Consider the following 25,640-nt stretch of genomic DNA (forward strand, 5'->3'; position numbering starts at 1 on the left):
AACAACCCTATTATATGCAAATTCTATAAATGGCAAACAATTCTCCCCAGTCTTAATATTCTTATCAATAATAGCCCTAAGCATAGTAGTCATGGTTTTATTAACAACTTTAGTTTGTTTATCGATTTGAGGATGACAAGTAGTTAAATATACTAGCTTAGTTCCTAACTTACCCCATAAAACACGTCAAAAAGTGGCTTCAAAATTTTACATCACGATCACTAACGATGCTTTTAGGAATGCCATGCAATCGTCCAACCTCCCTAAAGAACAAGTCAGCAATATGTTTTTCATCATCAGTTTTGTGACACGGAATAAAATGAGCCATTTTACTAAATCGATCAACCACAACAAAGATGCTATCATAACCTTTCCTAGTCCTAGGTAAACCTAAAACAAAAGCCATTGATATATCAATCCAAGGACCATTAAGAAGAGGTAATGGGGAGTATAAACCATGTGGTTGAAGCCTAGACTTAGTTTGTTTACATGCCATTAAACGTGCACAAACTTTATGAACATCATGTCTCATTTTAGGCCAAAAAAAATGTTCAGAGAGAATATCATAAGTTTTAAAAACTCCATGGTGTGCCATCAAATCACCTCCATGAGCTTCCCTCACAAATAGCTCACATATGGAACAAGATGGTATGCAAAGTTTGCCTTTTCGGAACAAAAATCCATCTAACAACAAGTAATTATCCAAAATGAGTTCTTTTTCACAAGATTCAACGGAAGGAGAAAAGAACATGTCATGTTAATTCAAATCCTTTATGTGTTCAAAACCCAACAACTTAGCATCCAAAGTATTGAGGAGGACATACCTTCGTGATAAAGCATCTGCAACAATGTTCTCCTTACCTTGTTTATATTTTATGACATAAGGGAATGTTTCAATAAATCCTAACCACTTAACATGTCGTCTGTTGAGTTTATTTTGTACTCTCAAATGCTTTAAACTTTCATGATCGGTATGAATAATGAACTCCTTAGGCCAAAGATAATGTTGCCAGGTTTGCAATGCACGAACCAAAGCACAAAGCTCTTCATCATAAGTTGGATACCTCAAAGATGCACCCATTAACTTCTCACTAAAGAACATTAAAGGTCTTTGATTTTGCATTAATACAGCACCTATCCCTACTTACTAGCATCACATTCAATTTCAAAAGATGACTCAAAATTAGGTAATGCAAGCAAGGGAGCATAACTTAATTTTTCTTTCAAAGTATTAAAAGCAAGTTCTTGATCGTTTTCCATATAAAGGATACATTTTTCTTAACAAGTTCATTCAAGGGTGAAGCAATTGTACTAAACTTCTTAATGAACCTATGGTAGAAACTTGCAAGACCATGAAAACTTCTTACCTCACTTACACTTTTAGAGGCCAATCTTTTATAGCCTTCACTTTTTCCTCATCAACCTCGACACCATTAGATGAAACTACCAGCCCAAGAAAGTTAACTTTTTCCATGCAAAAGCTATATTTCTTTAAATTTACATACAAACATTTGTTTCTTAAAGTAGTCAAAACATCTCATACTTGGGTAATATGATCATCTAAAGATTTAGAGTAAACAAGGATGTCATCAAAATAAACAACCACAAACTTACCTAATTATTCTCAAAAGATATGGTTCATTAGTCTCATGAATGTACTAGGTGCATTAGTTAATCAAAAAGGCATAACCAACCATTCATAAAGACCATACTTGGTTTTAAAAGTTGTTTTCCACTCATCCCCAATATGCATGCGAATTTGATGATAACCCAATTTTAAATCAATCTTAGTAAAAAGACTACATCTATGCAATTCATCACACATATCATCTAATCTAGGAATTGGATGCCAATAGTTTATAGTTATCTTGTTTATAGCCCTACAATCAACACACATACGCCAAGAACCATCTTTCTTAGGTACAAGAATAATTGGAACAGAACAAGGACTCAAACTTTTACGTACATACCCTTTTGTAAGGAGTTCACTTACTTGCCTTTGTATCTCTTCAGCCTCCTTTGGATTAGTCCTATAAAACATGGAAATGAAAGGAGACCCTTCATGGTGAATGGACAGAGACTCAAGCCGTACTTTGGTGGAGAAGTAAAAACAGGCATTGCCTCTTTTGAGCTAAAAAAAACATTTTGTGACAAAGGGAGTTGACATAGAACGGTAAACAAGTAACAAGCTCCTAGGAAGCCAAGTTAGTTTTTCTTCTCTTGTTATTTATGCATTTAGATAGTTGTTTTTAAATAGTTATCTTTACTTAAAATGATAGTTTCTTTTCCATAGTTGTTTTTAAATAGTTATCTTTACTTAAAATGATAGTTTTTTTTCCCTATTTGTCGTGAATGACTCACATGCCCTAAGTAAGTTAGCAAATTTTTGTAGATGAATTAAGGAGATTTAGATGTGGTTAGGAAAGCAAATTTCAGCATATTAAGGAGACTAATTTTATTCTTTTGTAGTGCACGTTGCCACATAGCTATCTTGTTCATCCTTATTTGCATGTGGTTGTATTTTATTTAAATGTTGAACTCCTTCTCACGCAACTACACGCCAAAGCACCAACACCAAGAATTCTTTTTTAAGAAAAAGATCCAAATCAATCCTAAAAGATTCGCCACCTAAAAAAAAGAAATCTGCATGGAAAAGAGAAATGAAAAAAAAAATTATTGTGCCGTTTGCAGAAAAATGGGTAAGCTAGAAATGAGTAGTAAGCAAGTTGGGTGGTGCAAGAAGAGCAGTTGTACACTCTACATCAGCAAGTGGACAGACTGCACACATTATAGCAGTAGTCTGTGCAAGAAAAGACAGTAGAGTTAGCAACTAGACAGTGTAGTCAGTAGCTGGGCAGTACAGTCTACAAATGGGTAGTTTGGCAGCAATTGAGACAGTATAGGCATCTATGCGGGCAGTCTGCTCACTACTGAAGCATCTCTTGAGAGCTAAACCAAGAGTTGCATAAGAAAGGTATAAAGTCAATTATATAGCAGCTTTTTCAACCAAAAACATCACACAACTCTTCCAAATCACCTTCAAACGCAAATTACAATCATGGCATCGAGAACTAGAGGGAAGCAAGCTGTGTAAGGGAGCTTGAAGGTACAACGTCGACACAATGGGAAGATATAGAAATACTAGCAAGAGTACGAGCATCTAGCTCATTCAAACAAAAGGCGGTGCGAGGAATGAGATAAATGCAACAAGATGAGTTAGAAGAGATAAACCAAGACTCCTTCCTCACTAGCCCCAGATCGAAAAGAGAAAAGGGAAGGGAAAGAATAAAATGAGGAACCATACAACACAAATAGAAAGATTTGCAACCGAGAAGGCATACAACAAGTACGAGCTCCTCAGTTCAAAAGAAATGTTGTTGGAAAGAAGGTTCCCTATAATATATCCTACATTTCTTGAATCCTTTCTAAATGCTATCACCGACTTTGGATGGGAGATGTTCTGTCACCACAGAGAGCAAACTATAGTGCCTATAGTGAAGGAGTTTTACACACATGTTGATCAAGTAGAAGGGTACACAACAACAGAGGAAAAATGGTTGATTGGAGTCCTAAAGCTATCAACCAACTGTTTCACCTACAATCTTTTGAGCACACCACCTTTAACAAAATGGTACTAGCTCAATCGGATGAGCAGCTTGAAATAGCCGTGGAGATGATAGCCATTGGAGGAGTACAGTGGTAGATCTCAGAGGAGGAGCAAGAACTATAGTAGCAGCAGACCTCAACATGGAAGCAAAAGTTTGAGCTGCCTTCGTAAAGACCAACCTACTGCTCACCCCACATGAGCTGCAATCATGACTAATTTAAGTATTGATGTGGACAAGATTGTAGAGGATGAGATTGTCAAATGTGCAAGTAAGAGGGTGGGAAAGCTATTTTATCTATAGCTGATAACCATGTTGTGCCTAGAAGCGGCACTACCTTTTGATGAAGAAGAAGAAAAACTCGAGACAAGAAATCTGATGGATTACATAGAAGCTCGTAAGGAAAACCTGAGTTGTGGTAATAGAAGGAACAATAGTGCAGTAGCAAATATAAATCTAACTACTGAAACAATAAGAGGCCCTATTCAGCTGGTGGGAAAATAGTGAAGGCTGCAAGCATATTGGTTCTATGTCAAAAAGAGGGATGAGGGAATAGATAAAGTCTTAAGGACCAAGTCTAGAAATGAGCATTTTTCAAGTTTTTCTGAAGAGATTTTTATCGAGTGAAGCAATAGAGAATCATCACATTCACATGTGGTAGAGGAGGAAGGGGAACACTTCCTCTAACCCAAGAGAGAAAGGTGGGTGTTAATGAGAGGAAGTACAATTAATTAATGGGCAGGTGAGATTAATGGAGTTTTCTCCATCCTAACAATAACTTTAGTGAAGCAATTAATGTGATATGTTTGCTATGTTAATGATGTTATAATAATAAACAATAGGGTTTAAATGTTTATGAGCATTGAATCATGGCAAACATGATAATCTCCTTTGATTAATCACAAACAACCAACATGAAGACATGCATGGTCACTTTTGATTTTATTTCCCAACCAATAATTTACCACATTAATTTTTAAGATTTAGACAACTTCCTAAACAAAACCATCCCTAACACTTTTTTTTAATAATACATAAATCCTTAAAAGTTACATGGAAATTAAATTTTTAGTTCTTGAGAATTGATATTTAAATATTTACAAATTGAATATCAAAGTTTTAAACATTAAGAAAATACGTGTGTTTATCCTAAACTAGTGAAATCCATTGAGTTGTTAAAGGAAGTTGATGGAACAATTTTTAAAATATCTTTTTTCACATTTTAATACTTAGAAACGGTCCCGATTTTCCACGTCTAGAAAGTCGGGTCATTACAAGCTTGTTCGTGATTGATACTAAAAAAGAATAGTTGCACGCAAGTGTGCTTCTTCATGTTCGTTCAACCTCAACTGACAACAACGTCTGTTCTTTGCATTGAACCTCGGTCAACAACAACTTTTTTTTTTTTTGTTCCTTAATATTGGTTTCAAAAATTCACTTATTTTCTCAAGAAATTAGCCATAAAAAAATTCCAATACCAGTGGTGGTTGTCCGAGAAAACATCAAAAACCTTTCTACACGTGAGAGGCTCTTTAGTTTATCTTTTTTAATCGATTGTAGTACAGAATTGGCTTCCTCTGCAACCCACACAAAAACATATAGATTTGAAAACATTGAATATAAGATAAGATTCAATGATAGCCTACAAACAGATTGTTTAGACATTCTTAAACCCATTAGTTCTAATTTCAGGTTTGCTTGGAGTCTACAGAAGAGCTTAACGTACTGATCATATGCAATTTTGTGGAAATTAAATTACTATCTAATGGATTTCAGAAGGAACCCGTGTAAATATTGAGGAGTTTAGTCGACATGCTAATGCTCGAATAATATAGTTTAAAACTATGTGACGAATTCCTAACCTGAACCTTCATTATATGTTGACATTACTCCTCTTCTCATTTTCATGTGTTACTACAAAACAACCATGGTTATACTTGCTTCCAATCACTATAAGTTCACTAGAATATATGCTGTCGTATAGAGTAAAAATCATTGTTGACTCTTTGTGGATACAATTATGTATCACTTATTATATTGGACCGGGTATACTTTTGTATATTGACTATGATAATTACCTCATGATTTCCAAAACAAGAAAATGATTACCCAATATTTTAGGTCATCATAGATAGAATGATTAAATAAGTACATTTCATACTAATAAAATCAATATGTAAATAAGTGAGCACAATTATGCATAGAAGAGATAAATAAGTAGCATGGTATGTCGGTGTCTAAGAGATGCCCTTTTTATGCTCATCTTCTAGAGAATTTTATAGCAACGAGTATCCAATCAAATCTTAGCGCAATATTTCATTCTCAAATTTATGAAAAAAATAATAATAATAAAACTTTTAAAAAATGGCTTGATTAAGTCATTGAGGATAAATTGAGAACTTGTGGAATAGATGTAGCATGGAAATGGAACAAGCACCAGCATGGACGCCTTATCTCTACGTGAATTGATTCATTCTTTTGAAATTTATTACATAAATAATGATATTTTAAGAGTTACCTTGGGCATTCTACATGTGAGTTTAGAATATTATAAAAAGCAAAATTAAGCTATCACCAAGAGGTCTAATGGACATTAACAGCGGCCAATCCAGTAAATGACTTTACTACTTTTTTTTATTGGATGAATTGTTTGAAGTATGGACGACGCATATCCTGTGACCCTTGCACGTATCATACCTTGTGTTTGTTATGTGTGCTTATTATGTTATGATGTGATGATGTGAGAAATGTCATGTTATGAAATATCATGTTTACTCGTCATATTAGTGATGAATGTGACATATTATGAAAGTATGGTTCCTTAGGTACTTTTACCTTATGTAATGACATGTAATAATTATGTTAGGTATGAAACAAACAAAGATATGTATTGCATCATAGACACATTCCATGATTTTAAACTATGGGGACCTCATACATATTATGTGTTCATGTGCATCAGGATAATTTATCGTTATGATGTGTATGGACATGTACCTTACGGTATTTATGTTCGTCATGATGTTATGATACAGTATTATATATACCACAGTATTATTCACGCTCCCTTCTCTCTATGGTATACAAACAACGAGGGTGTACGCTTGTTGAAGGCCAAGTCTTTAGGGTACGTATATGAGCCCGCTTAGGGTCCATGTGCGCGTACTTGGGCCATGTGTAGAGGAGTGTTACACATCTAATTATACACAGACTAGAAATTGATACCAAGATCATGAAATGGTATTTAATGATAGGTCCCAAACATCATTGCATACATTTGCATTTCCTGATTCTAGTAGTAGGGTCACTTAGTATTTTTTAAAATACTCAAGCCACGTGTTACTCTTACTTTTTAAGTAAAGGCAACACACATTTGCACGGATGACGACATCGCGGTGATGGCATGAGACTAAACCTAGACTTGAAGTATAAATGTTATTTATAGTCCTTAAGTAACAGGCTTTAGACAAGTAAACTTGGAAGGGATCTCAAGGATGGGATAGCATGCAGACATTTCTTATTTTAGGTAGTTAAAAAATGCATGTTAAGGACTTTAGAAGAATTTTTTTTTTTAATGGTATGTACAATAGGTATGTTATGGTAAAATTACTGTTATGCCCTTCAGTTGAGATTTTGGAGAAACACGATGTTTTATGTATTATGCTAAGCTAGAAAGAGAATATGCTTACTTAAATACAAGTACGTTATGGATATGCTTAATCTAAGAAGCATCAATGGTATAGACTCGGGTTCGATTTTTAGTTGGTGCATCTTGCCATGATATTGACTCGGGTTCGATTTTTCGTTGGTGCATCTTTAAGATTAGCAATGATGAGATTAGTTCTTAATGTGAAAATTTGGGTTTGTCACAACACCATCTAATTTATTGAAACAAATAGTACGACTAAATTAGGTTTTTTTTTTTTTATGAGTATGTACTAATGTTATGGTAAACTTACAGTTATGCCCTTTAGTTGAGATTTTCGAGCTAGAAAGAGAATATGTATGACTAAAATACGACTATGTGGTCTAGTGGTAGAATAGTAACCTGCTACGGTACAGCCTGGGTGTAAGGACTGCGGTTGTCTCGATGACGCAAAAAGACGGGTAAATTTTTCACAAAATAAAACAAACCAAATCATATGTTATATTTATATTATATCAAAATAAAGTTTATACAAAGTATTTAAAACAAAACGACAGTCAAAACACGATATAAGAAACGACACAAAAACAAAAACAAAAGGGTTGTGTACCACTGATTATCTAATGAACAATTTGTTTATGATCCAATCATAAATCAAGTCCCTCATGGGCCAATGAAAGGGTGGGGCCCCATTGTTCAAGTCCCGAAATCAGTACTTAGAGAACAACTCATATACTTTCCTTGTATGGAAAGGAGTGAATTTGATCTCATGATATTATGTTCCCAACTCCCTATTTGGTTAAGTCCCTAAAATGGTGGCATATTGAATCGGCTAAAAGAATCATTCTCCCCATGTAAATCATATCATATCATATTGTTTCTCATTCTTCCGTTCTCAAATCATACATAATTCTAACGGGGTTATATTACATGTCATTTATCGTAATTTCATATCATTCATATCATGTTGTATACACACAATTTAAGAGACCTAACATAACGTTTTATGCTTTTAACATAACATTTCATCATATACACATCATACCATGACATATTGCATCACAATGTATCATATCATAAACAAGTAAATAACGTAAACACTTCATAGTCATATCATTCTCTAACTTATCATAGCCTTAACGTTCTTATACCTATCACAGACATATCATTACGTGAACGTACCTTAGTCATATCATCACAAGAACTTAACCTAATGTTATCGTTCTATCAATTTATCACAAACCTATCCCTTTCTACCCGTAACCTAACCGTATTCTTCCATCAATCTCTCTTAACCATATCACTCCGGTATGTAACCTAACCTTAACGTTTCGTGAACGTATTTTACTTCTATCATTACATTTCGTTTTGTGCATCCTTCTTGTATCCTATCTCAAACATATCCTTGAACACATCATACAGTAACTATTATCATACAATTCACATATTATAACATATACATAACATATAGGAAGCATATCGATCCACAGACAGTTCACATATATCAATATATATGACACGTGCAGAACCACAGGGCACGTGTCAACATCAAAATATAACCATGCCGATAGTAAGGTCACTTACCTGGCTAGCTTAAGTCGTTGTCACGAATATATCTTTAATTAAAGTTCGATTCCATCCTTTGAAATCCGAGTCAACCTATATGAGCCCGTGACATTAGTTTCAGGTTTGAACTCTACACCATTATTTCTCTAATTTACATTGGTCTATTGTTAAAAGTGTGAAATGTTATATATCTATAATTATATTTTTATTAAAAATCTTATTTTTTATACGGTTGTATAAGAAAGTAGATATAGCTTTTTCAAGTTATTATGGGCTTTACTACTCTCTGTACTTACCCTCTGTGTTTACTTTTCCCTCTATATTTTGTGGTTTTTAATTCCCTAATCTTTTTTTTTATCTGCTTCCTTTTAATTCTGTTCTCATGAATTCCAAATTTCTAGTGATCTCTGTTTCCAAATAATTCCTTATCTCAGTGTTTCCTATTCAGAAGTTTTCTTGCACATTCTATCTTTAATCTATTCATTTGGCTACTGATAAAAATTTAATCTAATATTACTAATATGACGTGATTGACTAGAATCGTACCAATGATTGACATTTAGTTTCTAACTTAAAGCTAGATCATTGTAATAATTCAATGAGGATCTAACTATAATTGATTGTGATGTCTAAAAAAAATAGGATAAAAGAAAATAAAGGTTTAATATATAATCAGATCTATCTTCACGTAAATCTCTAATGAATCTCAACTGGGTAAAGGTCATTCTGAATCTAACGATTATCGATTTTCTGTTTCTTTTTGTAGCAACGGTTACTTTCTGGCGATGGAAGGAGAGATAATTATGGGAAGGGATGAGAGGTCAGTGGAGAGGAGTGGGGGAAATGTTTTTTTTTTCTCTTAATTTATTTCTTTATTTTATTATTATTATTATTATTATTTTAACTCTTCTAATAATTATTTTTATTTGTTTATTTCTTTATTTATTTTTAGGCTATCACAGTGATGCAATATGTGCTAAAGAAAAGAAAAATGACCAACGAGGGATGAAAAATAGAAAAATTACAGAGTTTTCGAAGAAAAATAATAATAAAATATTGGAAAAGTGGCAAATTTTCAAAATACCCCTAGACGGATGGATAATTACGAAAATGCCCCTCTAATCATAATCAGAGCATCTACCGTGACCATCTGAGCCAAATCTTTCGAACTTTGAATCTCAGCCATTGGATCTCCTCCAAAATTGGATATGATCTAGAAGACGGACAGATCATCAAATCCAACGTTCAAAACCAAAGTCGGTGAGGCTTTGATCGGAGTAGATATTTCCGGCGGATATTCCATAAAATCCAAACCGCCAATTCATGACGATTTTGGAGCTCTCAATGTCGGTTTAAGCTTCTCCTATAAAGTCTGAAGTTGGGGAAACAATATGGAAAAAGAATCGAGCAAGGTTGAGAGCCCATTCAAGAGTTATGAGCATTTAGATTGTGGGTCTCCTACTCCCCGATTTCTTCCAAATTCGAGAGCAATTCTCCACCATTTCTCCCCAAACGTATTCCTATAGTTTCTAAACAAGATTACCCACAAGTTCTATGAAGGAATGAACTGCTGAAAGTGCCCAGAAACCATTTCCCCAATTCAATCCCCCATTGAAGAACTTGAAGGAAAGCTTGAAAATGCAATCCGGGGATACACGACGATTCGTCGAGTAAGAACGATCCCAATAAGTTTCTGCACCACCACGGAGTGTTTCCGTTGAAGACCACGAAGAGGGAGCGTGCCGAATTGAAGGAAATCGATTTCGGGCTTAAGTTGGGGATAAGTGACGAAATCCTATCTACGGTCCTTTTCCTTCAAATTAAGGATTCCTTTAGCTTCAGAGGAAGGATTTGAGTAATTTTGATGAAGGAATCGAGAGTCGAAACGTCGTAGAACAAGTTACCCAAGAGATCAAAAATCTGACGTTTCGGGAAGTTGCATACCGAGAACGATCTCTCAAAATTAAGGTCCCACACTCAAAAAAGTTCCTCCAAACAAATTCCTGTAGCTCGAGGAAAAGATATGGAAGAGGTTCCATGGAGAAATAGGGCCTTGAAAACCCCTAAAATTGGTTGCCCAATGATGAATCCCCTATTTTAGCTCCGGCGAGGAAAATGATTTTGGACGAACTTTGGAGGCGAATATCTTAGGCTACGATCAACAAAAAGAAACTAGACACAATAAGGAGTCTTGGAAGGAAATTGGAAGTAATCCGGATACCGGAAGCTTAAGAATGGAGGCCCTAAACATCGATGATGAGGTAAGTAGCCACATTGGATTTTTCTTAAGAAATACTTGTAGGAATCGCTTGGATTTTCATATGAACCCTAAACGAAGTATGACAAAAGGATATATGAAAGAAAAATCTAAAGAACCCTGAGTTAAGGCTCTAAACCGACCAAATTACTCGGGATTTAAGGAACATTAAGATAACTCACTAAATGAGCTCTGATGCCTATGAAATTTTATTACTGAGCATAATATATCATTCTAAAGTTATGTATGAAATTTTGCGGTCATTGGATAAGGAGAAGTAGGTAAACCAAGAAACGGGGAGAAATGACCATAATGCCCCCAAGGATATCTACCTACGGTTCATGACCAAGATGACCTCCAAATGCTATAAAACTCTATAGTAGATCTTATTTATGATGCTTGATCAGGTAATGAAGTTTTAAAGCCATTGTAACTCGTTAAGGAGCAAAACCAAGAATTAGGGGTAAAATGACCATAATGCCCCTACGGAAGACTACCTACAGGTTAAGCCTTAAATGACCTCCCAACATTATGAAATGTTGTATGAATCCTTATCTCAAGAGGTTGTATAAGGAAATGAAGTTTGGGAGTCATTGGAAAGCCTTAGGTAGCGAAACCATGATATGGGGAAAACGTATATCACGAACCATGCAACTTTGCCTCCTAGGACGACGAAAGAGGTATCCACGAAATAAGAGATTCTCCACAAGTACCCTTGGTTTCTAATGAGACTCTACGTGCACAAGACCACGTCGGAGCTATTCCTAATAAGAACTTGTATGTTCCCAAGCTTGACCCAAGACATTATGCATAAACCTAGGATCCCCAAGAATGCATAGAAATACCTAGGTTAATGCAAATGACATGCTTAACAAGTTGCTAGGATTCATGCCCGGAGTAACCGCTATCTCCCAGCACGAAGTGTACCACGAGACCCCTATTCCTCTTTAGGTGAGATGCCCTGCTATATGTAGCATGAGCATGATGCCACGATGAACTTATTATCTCCCTCACCTAAATGAGATGCTCTGCATCATGAATTTTCAATAGGATGCCACGATTATGATAACGCCACCTATGCACTCATGGGAGAAAATTAAGGGTTACTTTGGAAGAGTTTTCAAGGAACACAAGGCATGACATGACAACCCCTATGGCTTAGTTCCTGAAAACGAAACAAGTAGTCATATCCTAGCTCAAGGTTTAGAGATGCTCCAACTTACCAATTATTCTCTTCAAGGCCTACTCTATATGACTTGAGAATAAGTACAAGATTACAAGGCGATTGGAGCAAGTTTGGAACCTAAACCAAGATGGAACTTAGAAAACGCCTAAAGGAAACATGTCAAGATTCAAGACCCTTCTAGAACCCTCTAAGGAGTCCATTATGAACTTATGACCTTCTAGAATAACTCATGCTAGTTATTACGATGGGTTCATATGATCACGAATGTATATAACAACCACGCCTCAAGAAACATAAGAACCTTAGAAACTTACAAGATTAAGAATCAATAACAAGCTATACAACTACCAAGACAAGAAGAATGCTAGGTACCACTCAAACATAAGGGACCAAAGTCCTCAAGACTCAAAATTCAAGAATGCTAGGTAATACTCTAAGCATGTCCAATTGTGGCCCATACCTCCGACCATGGGGTGCTTTCTAAGGAGGCCTTGTTTCCTCTTCTAGGTGGGATGCCCTGCATCGTGTTTCTCTTGCAGGATGTCATGTTTGGCCTCATTCCCCTCACCTAGATGAGATCCCCTGCACCATGTTATGATTTGCAGGATGCCTTGTTCATGTACGCACCGATCACGTGACATTTATGGTCTATGCCATGTTCATGCATGCATCGATCACTTGACCTTTATGGTTTATCATGGGGAGTGACCTATGGCCACGATAGAGTAGGAAGAGAGTAAGTTACCCTAACCATGAATCAAGAACCTCTTAAGACCTCCCGCGGTACATCATGCTTATGACTTAGACTACGCTACTTGGAGCGTATGAAGCCTTGAGCGTAGGTATTAAGACTATGTCGCTTGGAACGCATGAAGCCTCGGACACAGGTCGACAAGTTTATGTCTAGTATCGTAAATCCTAAGGGAAGTGTCTTGGAGAACGAATCAAGAAACATAACAAGAACATACGGTAAGAACAAGAACAAGAACAAGAACAAGAACAAGAAAAGAAAAGAAAGAAGGTGGTACCCTAGCATATCAAGGACACGATTAAAGCCTACAAGTAGGCTACTTACTAAGTCTTGTACTCATTCCTTGTTCTCCATTTTTCTTTTTCAGGAAATAATGAGCTGGTCGAGGTCGGTAGCGGACTCTGGAGCAAGTGCCATAGACAAACCTCACCCGTCGTCCTCAACCCATTGTTTTAAGACATTTTGTGTTCGTTCCTTATTTTGTATTTTAACCATATTGTTATATTTTAAATTACTAATGCGCCCACTATTTTCGTATAATGTAAATTATGTTTTAAATTTTAATGGTTTAATTTCGCGAAAAATTTACCGGTCATTTTAGAGTCATCGAGTCAGCCCAGTTCTTACACGAACTGACTAGTGAGCCCATACTCGCATGTATGCGTTGTGTGTAGAGTATATGGTACACATCCAAGGTGCCCAATAAGAATAGTACTGTAGTAAAAATAGACTGATATGATAGGTCCCGTCATTGCATTCGCATGTTCTTGCATTTAACCCAATAGTGAGGTCACTTGCTGAGTATTTCTTCAAATACTCAACCCACTTGATACCTCTGTTTCAGGCAAGGCAAGGCTGTAATAGCCCAAAAATAAATAAACAAATAAACAAATAAAATAATTTAAAAAAATAGTTAAAAATAATAATAATAAATAAACAACTTTTCTCACTTCTCTCCACTAACCTCTCATCCCACGATTATCTCTCCTCAACCCATTCTTAGAAAGTTAAAAAAAAAAAAAAAACCGCCTCTGGGTTGAGTTTCTCCTAGATGATAGATCTGATCAATAATAAATATATATTAAATCTTCATTCTCTTTTATCCTATTTTTTTTAGAAATCACAACTTTTGCTTTGAGTTAGAAACTAGATGTAGATTAGTAATATTAGATTAAATTTATATCAGTAGCCAAATGAATATATTAAAAATAGAATGACCAAGAAAATTTGTGAACAGGAACAAAATTTGGAAACAGAGATCCACTTTGGAATATATGAGAACAAAATTAAAAGGCAGCAAATAAAAAAAATGAAGATTAAGGAATTAAAAACCACAAACTAAATATAGGGAGAAAGGTAAATACAGAGAGCAGTAAAGCCCAGAATAATTTGAAATAGTTGTATCTATTTTTTTATACAACAGTAACCATGGAAAATAAGATTTTTAATAAAAATATAATTATAAGATAATAAACATTTCAAGACCTTTAACAATGGACCAATGTAAATTAGAGAAATAATTTTGTTGAGTTCAAACTTGAAACTGATGTCATGGGCTCACATAGGTTGACTCGGATTTCAAAGGACAGAATCGAACTTCCATTAAAGATATATTCGTGACAACAACTTAAGCTAACAATGTAAGTGGCCTTACTATCGACATGGTTATATTTGATGTTGAGACGTGTCTGTGGTTCTGCAGGTGTCATATATACTGATATGTGTTAATTATCACTGAATCGGTATGCTTATATTATGTTTATGTTATGTTATAATATGTGGATTGTATGATATCAATTATATTACGATGTGTTCAAGGATATGGTTGAGATAGGATACGAGAAGGATGCACAAAACGAAATGTAACGATAGGAGTAAGATACGTTCATGAAACGTTAAGGTTAGGTTACATACTAGAGTGCTATGGACAGGAGAGATTGATGAAAGAATATGGTTAGGATATGGGTAGAAAGGGAAAGGTTTGTGATAGATTGATAGAACGATAGCGTTAGGATACGTTCCTGTGATGATATGACTAAGGTATGTTCACGTAACGATATGACTGTAATAGGTATAAGAACGTTAAGGCTATGATAAGTTAGGAAACGATATGACCACGAAGTGTTTATGATATGACATGAATGATACGATATATTGTGATGTGATGTGTTATGTTTAGATTGTTTTGTGTGACCATTGAGGTATCTGTTGTATGAATTACACTTTATGAAATGGCATGTTAAAAGCATGGAGCATTATGTTATGCTTTCTAAATTGTATGTATACAGCATGTTATGAATGACATGATATCACGATAAATGAAATGAAATGTAACCCCGTTTGGATTATGTATGATATGTAGACTAAAAAATGAGAAATAACATGTTAAGCATGAAAGATGATAGCGGGGTTATATTCATTAATGATAAAAGTAGAAATATTAGGGACCTCATGCATTATGTGTGCTTATGCATTTGGGGGGATACCCCTATTCCATCACGACGGTACGGACGCGTACATCCAATGGCAGGACAACGATCGTTATGTTTTGCATAGTGCTGTCGTGACGGTTACTAGTTCTAACGGGTGTCCGGCCTAAGAAGCTCCCAGAGTATGCTCGCCCGACAAGGAATGAGGCCTAGCGGAGTGCGAATTGACTGGTGTGCCCATACTCACATGTATGGGCTGTGTGTAGAGTATACGGTACACGTCCAAATTACCGGTTAGAACAGCACCGTAGGAAGACAGATTGAAAGATAGATCCCATCATCTCATTTGCATGTGATTGTTGAATTTAACCTCAAAAGTGGAGTCACTTACTGAGTATTTCTTTAAATACTCAAGTCATGTGCTACTACATTTTTCAAGTTAAGGCAAGGCATTCTTGTACGGCTGACGACGGCATCGCAACTCGAGACCATGGCACATGCATAGGATAGTGATATTTATTTTCTTAGACTTAGGCAAGAATACGATGTTTTTAACTTAAACTCTTATTTATTTTATTTGGTCTTTTGTTGTGTTGTTTTAAAGATGTTTTCGAAACACATAAGTCCATGGCTGTGTTTTAAGATAAAGGTTATGTTTTATGGAATTTAGACGAAGTCTTCAGCATTCAATGTTTATGGTACGTATACAGTAGCAACCTTAAATTAAGTAGAAAATTTGGGGTCGTTACAAAGGCATTCCTGTACGGCTGACGACGGCATCGCAACTCGAGACTATGGCACATGCATAGGGTAGTCGCATTTCTTTTCTTAATCTTAGGCTAGAATAGGATGTTTTTTAATTTAAACGTTTATTTATATTTAGTCTTTTGTTGTGTCGTTTTAAAGGTGTTTTCAAAACACGTAAGTCGGCTGTGTTTTAAGCTGAAGGTTATGTTTTATGTAAGTTTAAATGAAGTATTTCCGCATTCATGTTTATGATATGTATACAGTAGCGACCTTAAATTAAGTAGAAAATTTCGGGCCATTACAAAGCATGACGCAAATCTCCGTCTACATATCAACTAGCGGCCTATAACACCGCTCGAAATAAAAAAGAGTTCGTGCCACTCATTGCAATTTTTTGATCAATTAGGTGTAGGAAGGTATTTCATTAAGTTGAACCTGTGACTAGGCGTACGTCCAAGTGCGAGCCACTCCTTTTCGACGAAATACATTTTGAATTAGGTCCAATATATAAAATTAATGCAATATAATATTTTATTCCAAAATTTAGGGGACTATATTTTCAACTTAAATTTGAATAACTATTATACTATTTATACAAAATATATATATATATATATATGTATATAATAAAATAATGTCTAAAACAATTGAGTTAAGTTTAGATTAAGTTCTTTGTATTAATTCACACCATATTCATTTTGATAAAAAAAAAAATGATTCTCTTGGATGTATAATTTAAAAATCCAAGAGGAGTGATTATAAATTTAAGGGGTGACTTTGTATTGTGCCTCGAAATGCAATGATTGATGCAAAAATTATTGGAAGAATTTATGTTTAATATTGAAGAGTGAAGCCAAATATATGACATAATTATTAGGTGCGAAAAATTTATTAAAAATATTTCACGACGACACTATGACTTATACGTTCATTATAGGTTATTAAAACAATATGGGGAAAAGTAAATAACGTGAGTTTTGAATAAAACTAGAAAATAAAGCATTGCCCTAATCTAACCGAATGGCTATAGAAGAAAAACAACATGAGTGCATTTACACTAACTTTAGTCTCTTGGTTGCCACCGTGATATCGTCTGGTTTAGTCTTGGGTAAAAGTAGGGCACTTCTGTACGGATGTACAGAGTTGTCTTACCTTTACTTTAAAAATAAGAGTAGCACGTGACTTCAGTATTTTAAGAAAGACTAAATACCTTATTATTGGGGTCAGGAAATGCAATTATATACAATCATGTTTGGGACATATCATTTCATAAAACCCTATTTCATGGCCTTAAACTCTTCTTTTCAGTTTGAGCTAAAATTGGATGATTAGTATTTCTCTGCACACGACCCACGTATGCACACATGGACCCACTAGGCAGGCGTATACGTACCCCTGGGCCTGCCTTTCAGCTAGCTCACACTCGTACTGCCAGAGCCATAGAGGGAAAGGAGACCACATAGTATTATGGTGTACAGAATATCGTATCATAACATTATGGCAGACATAAATGTCATAACATACGCGTCCATACTAATCATGGCGAGGAAGTATCCCGATGCATATGACACACAAAAATGCATGAGGTCTCTGTAGCTTCAAATCATATAATATGTAGATCGTGCATTCGTTCTTTCATAAACGTTTTCAGGAATACATTATTGACATATCAACATTTCACAGTCTAAAAAATAAACATGCTAACATTGTGTGCACAATATCATAGCATAACATAAGTCATAAGACATCATCACGTAGTCTTGACATTACATAAGTCATAACACTACATAACATAATTTACATCATAGCAATCATAAAATACGACACATGGAGGGGCCACAGAGAAAGTGCCATTTTTTATGGTTGTACATTTTCAACCGTCTGACATCGTGATCTTGACACGCTCATGACAAGCCTTGAGGAAAATCCAAGCCTCCTATTTATTTTTCGTTTGTCTTCATGACTTCATTGGACCTTAGGTGAGGTTTGTCTTCGTCAATCGAATACAACTTGTGCGGAATTCAAGCTTGCTCGGGCCTACGTGTGCATGTTCAATCTTTTGAACCCAACCGACTTGCCTCTATACTAGTTCAAGTTATTCGGCTCGACCTTGCCTCTCCTTGAGGCCAAGTCTCTCACGTGCAACGTCACGTCTCAATTCTCATCTTGGTTCCCAATTGACATGGCCATCATGTTTTGATGTCATCCCAAGTCCTGGGATGTTATCGATTAACTTAGCTCGCTCGATCATGCTCATCGAGAACAGACCCATATGTGGCTCACATGATCGAGACATCCCGAGCATCCATCCATCAAGTTATATCGAGGCGTTGGATCATCTTGTGTCCATGTTAGTTCATTTATAAAATCCATTATGGATAGCAAGTGCATAATCCAACCTCTGACACATACACAATGGCACAATTTTGGCCCACCAATGTCGTGCGGCACTGTCTTAGAATACCCATTTCAAGGGAAGTCGTCGGAGATACTCGTCTATGACACATGAATATGTCATAGGGTAGCTCACTTAGCCACAGGGCCCAGAGATGGTGGAGAGTTGACACCATGCCTCCTCCTAAAGTACATTTTGAGACATTTTTTGGTATGGTAGTTGTAGAAATGATTTTGGAGAAATGGACATACTGTCTCATGAAGAGTTCGTCCTATGTCCAATTGACACCAAATTTGATGAGTTTTCAAATTTTATATGAACAAACTTGACTTCAGAATTGCATGCCCAAATTCCCTTTTTGAGGTTAAGGCCTAGGGCCCTACTCGACCCTTTAATAAGTCTATCAATGACACTCTGTCAACATTGTTGCCGCTGTCTTGCCTATACACATTTCTATGGTGGGTTAGATGATGCACCATCCTCCTCGGTCGCATCATGGCATTCGTTTTTTTTTTCCCTTTACGTGGCTGGTTGGACATCACTATTATGTTGTCACCTTGTCTTGTCTATACGTGAGGGTCACAACCTACTCTCTTCATAGTATGATTCAATTCATCCAACCATGCAAACATCATTCAATTCATCCAACCATGCCAACAGTAGGACCACTTATATAGCTGGCCTGTGTCGAAGTTACAAGATAATCCTAAAGCTGGTTCAAAACCGCTCCTTAAATTTTAATTTCACCTATGTAAACCCACGTCATCAAGTTACGGCATGATATACAATTTAATTCATCCAACGGTGTCAACTAATTCAACTTTTAGCCAAAAGGTAACTTGGACCAAAATGAGGTCATACTCACTCAATTGCTCCTGAAAATATAAAAACTACTTTGAAATGGTCCAAAACAATACGAACAAGTCCCAAATGTTCGAATAACTCAAATACGAGCCAAATATGTCGGCTACGTTGAAATAGAGTCACCGAAACTGAGCTCAGCCAACGTTAGAAGGCACGTGAGTTAGAATATTGATTTGGTTTGTTTTATGGGGTGACTATGGAGCAGGATGTCGCAAGGGTTTCCGAACCAGGTTCGGTTGCAGGTAAATTTGGGTGTGCGGGTCACTAAATGCCTATGGGCTGATGGCGCGTGTGCATGGGCTTCGGTCATACGCGCGGACTGAAGCCGAATGCAATGGGTCGACAAGGTTCAATCTATGGGGAGTTCTCGACGTTATCGTCTATGAGATTCCATAATAATCTCCTCATTTTCTTTCTCCCCTTCTCTGTCTTTACAAGTTTGCATCAAAATTCACAAATTCTTTTGACGGTATAGGTAACAAGTCAATGAGGGTTAAAGGATTAAAGCCATAAACAATTTCGAAAGGTGTGCATTTAGTAGTGCTATGAACAACCCTATTATATGCAAATTCTATAAATGGCAAACAATCCTCCAAGTCTTAAGATTCTTATCAATAATAGCCCTAAGCATAGTAGTCATGTTTCTGTTAACAACTTCAGTTTGTCCATTCATTTGAGGATGACAAGTAGTTGAATATACGAGCTTAGTTCCTAACTTACCCCATAAAACACGCCAAAAGTGGCTTAAAAATTTGACATCACGATCACTAACGATGCTTTTAGGAATGTCATGCAATCGTACAACTTCCCTAAAGAACAGGTTTGCAATATGTTTTACATCATCAGTTTTGTGACAAGGAATAAAATGAGCCATTTTACTAAATCGATCAACCACAACAAAGATGCTATCATAACCTTTCCTAGTCCTAGGAAAACCTAAAACAAAATCCATTGATATATCAATCCAAGGACCATTAAGAACTGGTAATGGGGAGTATAAACCATGTGGTTGAAGCCTAGACTTAGCTTGTTTACATGCTGTGCAACGAGCACAAACTTTATGAACATCAAATGCTTTAAACTTTCATGATTCGTATGAATAATGAACTCCTTAGGCCAAAGATAATATTGCCAGGTTTGCAATGCACGAACCAAAGCATAAAGCTATTTGTCATAAGTTGGATACCTCAAAGATGTACCAGTCAACTTCTCACTAAAGAACATTAAAGGTCTATGATGTTGCATTAATACAGCACATATCCCTACTCCACTAGCATCACATTCAATTTCAAAAGTAGACTCAAAATTAGGTAATGCAAGCAAAGGAGCCGAACTCAATTTTTCTTTCAAAGTATTAAAAGCAAGTTCTTGATCTTTTTCCCATATAAAGGATACATTTTTCTTAACAAGTTCATTCAAGGGTGAAGCAATTATACTAAAATTCTTAATGAACCTATGGTAGAAACTTGCAAGACCATGAAAACTTCTTACCTCACTTACATTTTTCGGTGTAGGCCAATCTTTTATAGCCTTCACTTTCTCCTTATCAACCTCAACACCGTTAGATGAAACTACAAACCCAAGAAAGTTAACTTTTTTCATGCAAAAGCTACATTTCTTTAAATTTACGTACAAACATTCGTTTCTTAAAGTAGTCAAAACATTGCGTACATGGGTAATATGATCATCTAAAGATTTAGAGTAAACAAGGATGTCATCAAAATAAACAACCACAAACTTATCTAAGTATTCTCGTAAGACATGGTTCATTAGTCTCATGAATGTACTAGGTGCATTAGTTAATCCAAAAGGCATAACCAACCATTCATAAAGACCATACTTGGTTTTAAAAGCTGTTTTCCACTCATCCCCAATATGTATGCGAATTTGATGATAACCCGATTTTAAATCAATCTTAGTAAAAAGACTACATCCATGCAATTCATCAAGCATATCATCTAATCTGGGAATTGGATGCCTATACTTTATAGTTATCTTGTTTATAGCCCTACAATCAACACACATACGCCAAGAACCATCTTTCTTAGGTACAAGAATAACTGGAATAGAACAAGGACTCAAACTTTTACGTACATACCCTTTAGCAAGGAGTTCACTTACTTGCCTTTGTATCTCTTCAGCCTCCTTTGGATTAGTCCTATAAGCTGGTCGGTTTGGAATGGGCGCACCAGGAATGAAGTCAATCTTGTGTTCAATCCCTCTAAGTGGTGGCAAACTACTAGGCATCTCCTCGGAAAATAAATCTTCAAACTCTTGCAAAAGCACAACAAAATCACTAGGCAAAGAAGGGTTAAGCATGTTAGTAAAGTAACAAGACCCCTTGCACATAAGTACAAGAATAGTCTTGTTAGAGAGCAAAACATTCCTAGCCTCACTTGATCTAACATACAAGCTTACTGATTTGGCTTTTCTCTCTTTTTTTCTCTAGGTTGAGTGTTAGTCTCTTGCTTTTTACTCAAGCTCTTTTTTTCACTTGATTCTTTTTCAATCTTTGTTTTTGCATCAGCCTCTTACCTTTTCTTTTCAAGTTTGCAATGATCAATAAATACATCTTTTGGAGACAATGGGATAAGAGTAGTTTTTCTACCATTGTGAGTAAAGGAGTATCGATTTACATACCCATCATACATTACCCGACGATCAAATTGCCATGGCCTCCCCAGTAGTAAATCTCCAACATGCATGGATACAACATCACATAAAACATCATCAACATATTTTCCAATAGTAAAAGAAACAAGAGTTTGTTGAGTTACCCGTACTTCCCCACAATCATTCAACCATTGAAGCTTGTAGGGTCTTGGATGTGGTTGTCTTTAAATTAAGTTTTTTGACCAGAATGGAACTCACAACATTGGTGCAACTACCGTTATCAATGACAACACTACAAGGTACAGATTGAACAAGACACCGAGTTTGAAACAAGTTCTCCTTTTGGTCTAGGCCGTCCTCCTTAATGTGGGTGTTTAGAGCTCGTCGAGTAACTAAAGATATATGTGTAGGGTCCTCTTCACTAAACTCCTCACTCTCATCAGTTTCTTCATTTATGTCGGCATGTGCCTCGTCATCCGTAACAATTTCTCCCTCCTTGATGGTCATAATTCTTGCATTTGGGCAATCTCTACTATAGTGTCCTACCCCTTGACATCTCCAACACTTTAAATCTCTATTTCGAACATTAGACTTTTCTACTTTGTCTTTCCCTGTTCTAGAACTCTCCCCTTTCTCAAATTTAGCTTGAGGCTTCTCATTAATCTCTTGATTTCTATGCTTATAATCAATGTTCTTACTATCCTTTTTCCATGTAGAAGTAGAATTGGGAAAAGTTTTAGAAGAATACCGTTGAGACCTTCGTTGGATTTGCCTCTCGATCTTAATTGCAATGTGCAACAACTCCTCAATATTAGAATAAGGCTGTAAATCAGTCTTGTCCACAATCTCTGTGTTTAACCCATTAAGAAACCGCGCCATGAGAGCCTCCATGTCCTCATCGAATTCAAGTCGATCCATCAATGTATCCATCTCCTTGTAATAATCCTCCACAGATTTGCGTCCTTGTTTCAATGCTTGAAGCTTTTGCGCCATGTCCCATTGAAAATATTGTGGAACAAAACGCTTCCTCATGGACTCTTTGAACTCGACCCATGAATCAATTGGTGCTTCAAGATTTCTTCTCCTACTTGACATCAATTTATCCCATTGAGCATATTGTTTGAATTGAGCAATGCATAACAGTACCTTCTTTTCATCACTAAAATTATGACAGTTGAACAGACTCCACTGTTTTCTCCCATTGAAGGTACTCCTCTGGATCGATTTTGCCATAAAACTTGGGAAGTTTTAATTTGATGCTGCTCACACTACGATCAATTCTATCAACATAAGGAACTCGTTGTTATAAATTATGATACCTTCTTCCATGGTCTCTCCCTTGCATCAAGCCATGACCAACCACATGTGGATTATCCTCGTGGTGATCAGAATTGTCGCCCTCATATGTATCGGTTGAGGGCGTAGGTAGTGGAATCCTCTGTCGAGCTTGATTTTGAATCTCCAATCTTCCTATTTGATCAGTCAACTCTTCTATTCCTCGAATTAGTCTTTCCATGGTTCGTTGTTGTGCTTCACTCAATCGTGCATCAATAATGTCAGTATTGTCGTCTTGATTTTCCATGCTACAAAAGAAAGGTAAAAGAAAAAAAAGGACCTCACAAGCGCTCCCTCACGTGTATTCACTCATTAATGTAGTTCACTCGTGTTTAGCACTCAACACTCGAATCAATGTGTCACTCCCTTACAAACTCAATCCTCACAATTGAGCACACACAAATCACACTCCAAAAAACCAATTGGGATGTGAGACAAGCTATGTTATAGAGCTAAGTGCAATTCAAAGTGAATAGACAACACACTCAACACCTAAACAAGGGTATTGAAGGAGCAATCCGAATAACGAAAAAGAAACGAATTAAAGAAAGAAAATGATTAAGGACTAATTTAGACGTAATAACGTACGAGAGTTACATATAATAATCAAGAGGAAAAAAGAAAGACATTTAACATCAATAAGCTTTCTTTCTTTTAATGATTTTTTTTTTCTTCTTATTGGCAAAATCTAATCAATTTACCAACAAGAAAATTGATTTAGAAGATCTTAAAGAAGAAGAAAGTGTTGATAAGATCCAGATCTAACACTTTAAAGAACATAAGAATTTTTTTTTTTTTTTTTGTTATATATTTTTGTGATAGAACATGAACATTTTACACAAACTAAGAAAAAAAAATTATAAGAGAATTAAAAGAGATAAGCACAATGAAACATATATCCGATCATGAGCCTAAAGCTCTGATACCAAAATGATATGGAAATCAACCCAAGGGAAAGTATGGAACGGATTACCTTGATGATCAAGATCAAGAGTAAAGAAAACTCGTTTCTAAACTCGTGATTCGAATCACTCCACAAGAGGTTTGATCAATACCACTTGAATGACTCTGCATGCAAGTTCTAAACACAAGAATTTGCAAAGAAAGTTTAGCTCTCAACAAAGCTAAAATAGAAATTATATTCTTAATTCCAAAATCTGATATCTAATCAAAGAAAAGAAGGCTTTATATAGCCTTTACAAACCTTAACCTATGTGATACATAACTCCAAAATTAAATGGGCTAGTAAATGAGAAATACCCATAACCTCCATATTAAAATGGCTAGTTAATAGTGGAATATAGTAACCTATGTGGGTTACAATATAACCTTAACTCCTATATTTAAAACTAGCTAAAATATGCAACAAATAGTTAAACTATAATTAAATAATGCAAATAATAAAATGTGCTTATTAGTCATCCTTGGACTATTTGATAAATTCAGCGGAGTTCATTAAATGCAACTTAAAGTGCATTTAATTCATCTCTGTCTTGAAGCTCAACTTTGCATAACATATAAGGGAGGTCTCCAACGTCTTCTAGAATTTTCTTTGATGAGCTCACCATAGCTTGAATATAACTGTATAAGGTTTGTTGTAGCTTTTTGGGTCTCGTCTTTGTAATAGGACCTTGAGGTATGGAAATTCCTTGGTCGTGGTTCATATCACCTCTAAAGGAACTTTCATTCTCGTAAGTGTCGAAATTCTATAACAACTCGAGTTATTTTCTCCCTCGTCTCTTCCTTTCGTTCTCACGTGGTATCTCAGGGTATTTCTCTCTTATCTCTTCCTTTCCTTTCGTTCCCATATGGCTTCTTCTATTTTGTGGTTTTGCCACATTACTTTAACAAAGATGATGTCTCTAATGCGTATAGCTTTCACCTCATGGGCCAAGATTTTTTCTGGCTTTTAGTCATAACCAATTCCTCATCTACCTGTAGCGGTTCATAACCTGTCACGTTGCTTTGATCAGTTATATACTTGCGGCGTATCGACATATTAAAAACGTTGTGCACTGATGAGATGGATGGTAATAGGGATAGTATGTACGCCATTGTTTTGATGAAGCATGGGCTCTACATGCCTTTGCATTTGAACCTTAAGACGCCTTTCATCAGAACCACCTTCAAGAATACTATGTTGTCCACTTCAAATCCTAAGCTCCTACGCCTCTCATCAGAATAATTTTTCTTTCTACTCTGATTTGTGCGCATTCTCGACCTAATCTGTTGTACGACCTATTGGT

General features: G+C 35.9%; 1 pseudogene; it reads right to left on the minus strand.

Moving 5' to 3' along the window:
• LOC111437897 lies at positions 1-25,608 on the minus strand (annotated as a pseudogene).
• Positions 25,609-25,640: the final 32 nt, after the last annotated feature.

Source organism: Cucurbita moschata, unplaced genomic scaffold (genome assembly GCF_002738365.1).
Source record: "Cucurbita moschata cultivar Rifu unplaced genomic scaffold, Cmos_1.0 Cmo_Scf00068, whole genome shotgun sequence".
Taxonomy (NCBI): Eukaryota; Viridiplantae; Streptophyta; class Magnoliopsida; order Cucurbitales; family Cucurbitaceae; genus Cucurbita; species Cucurbita moschata.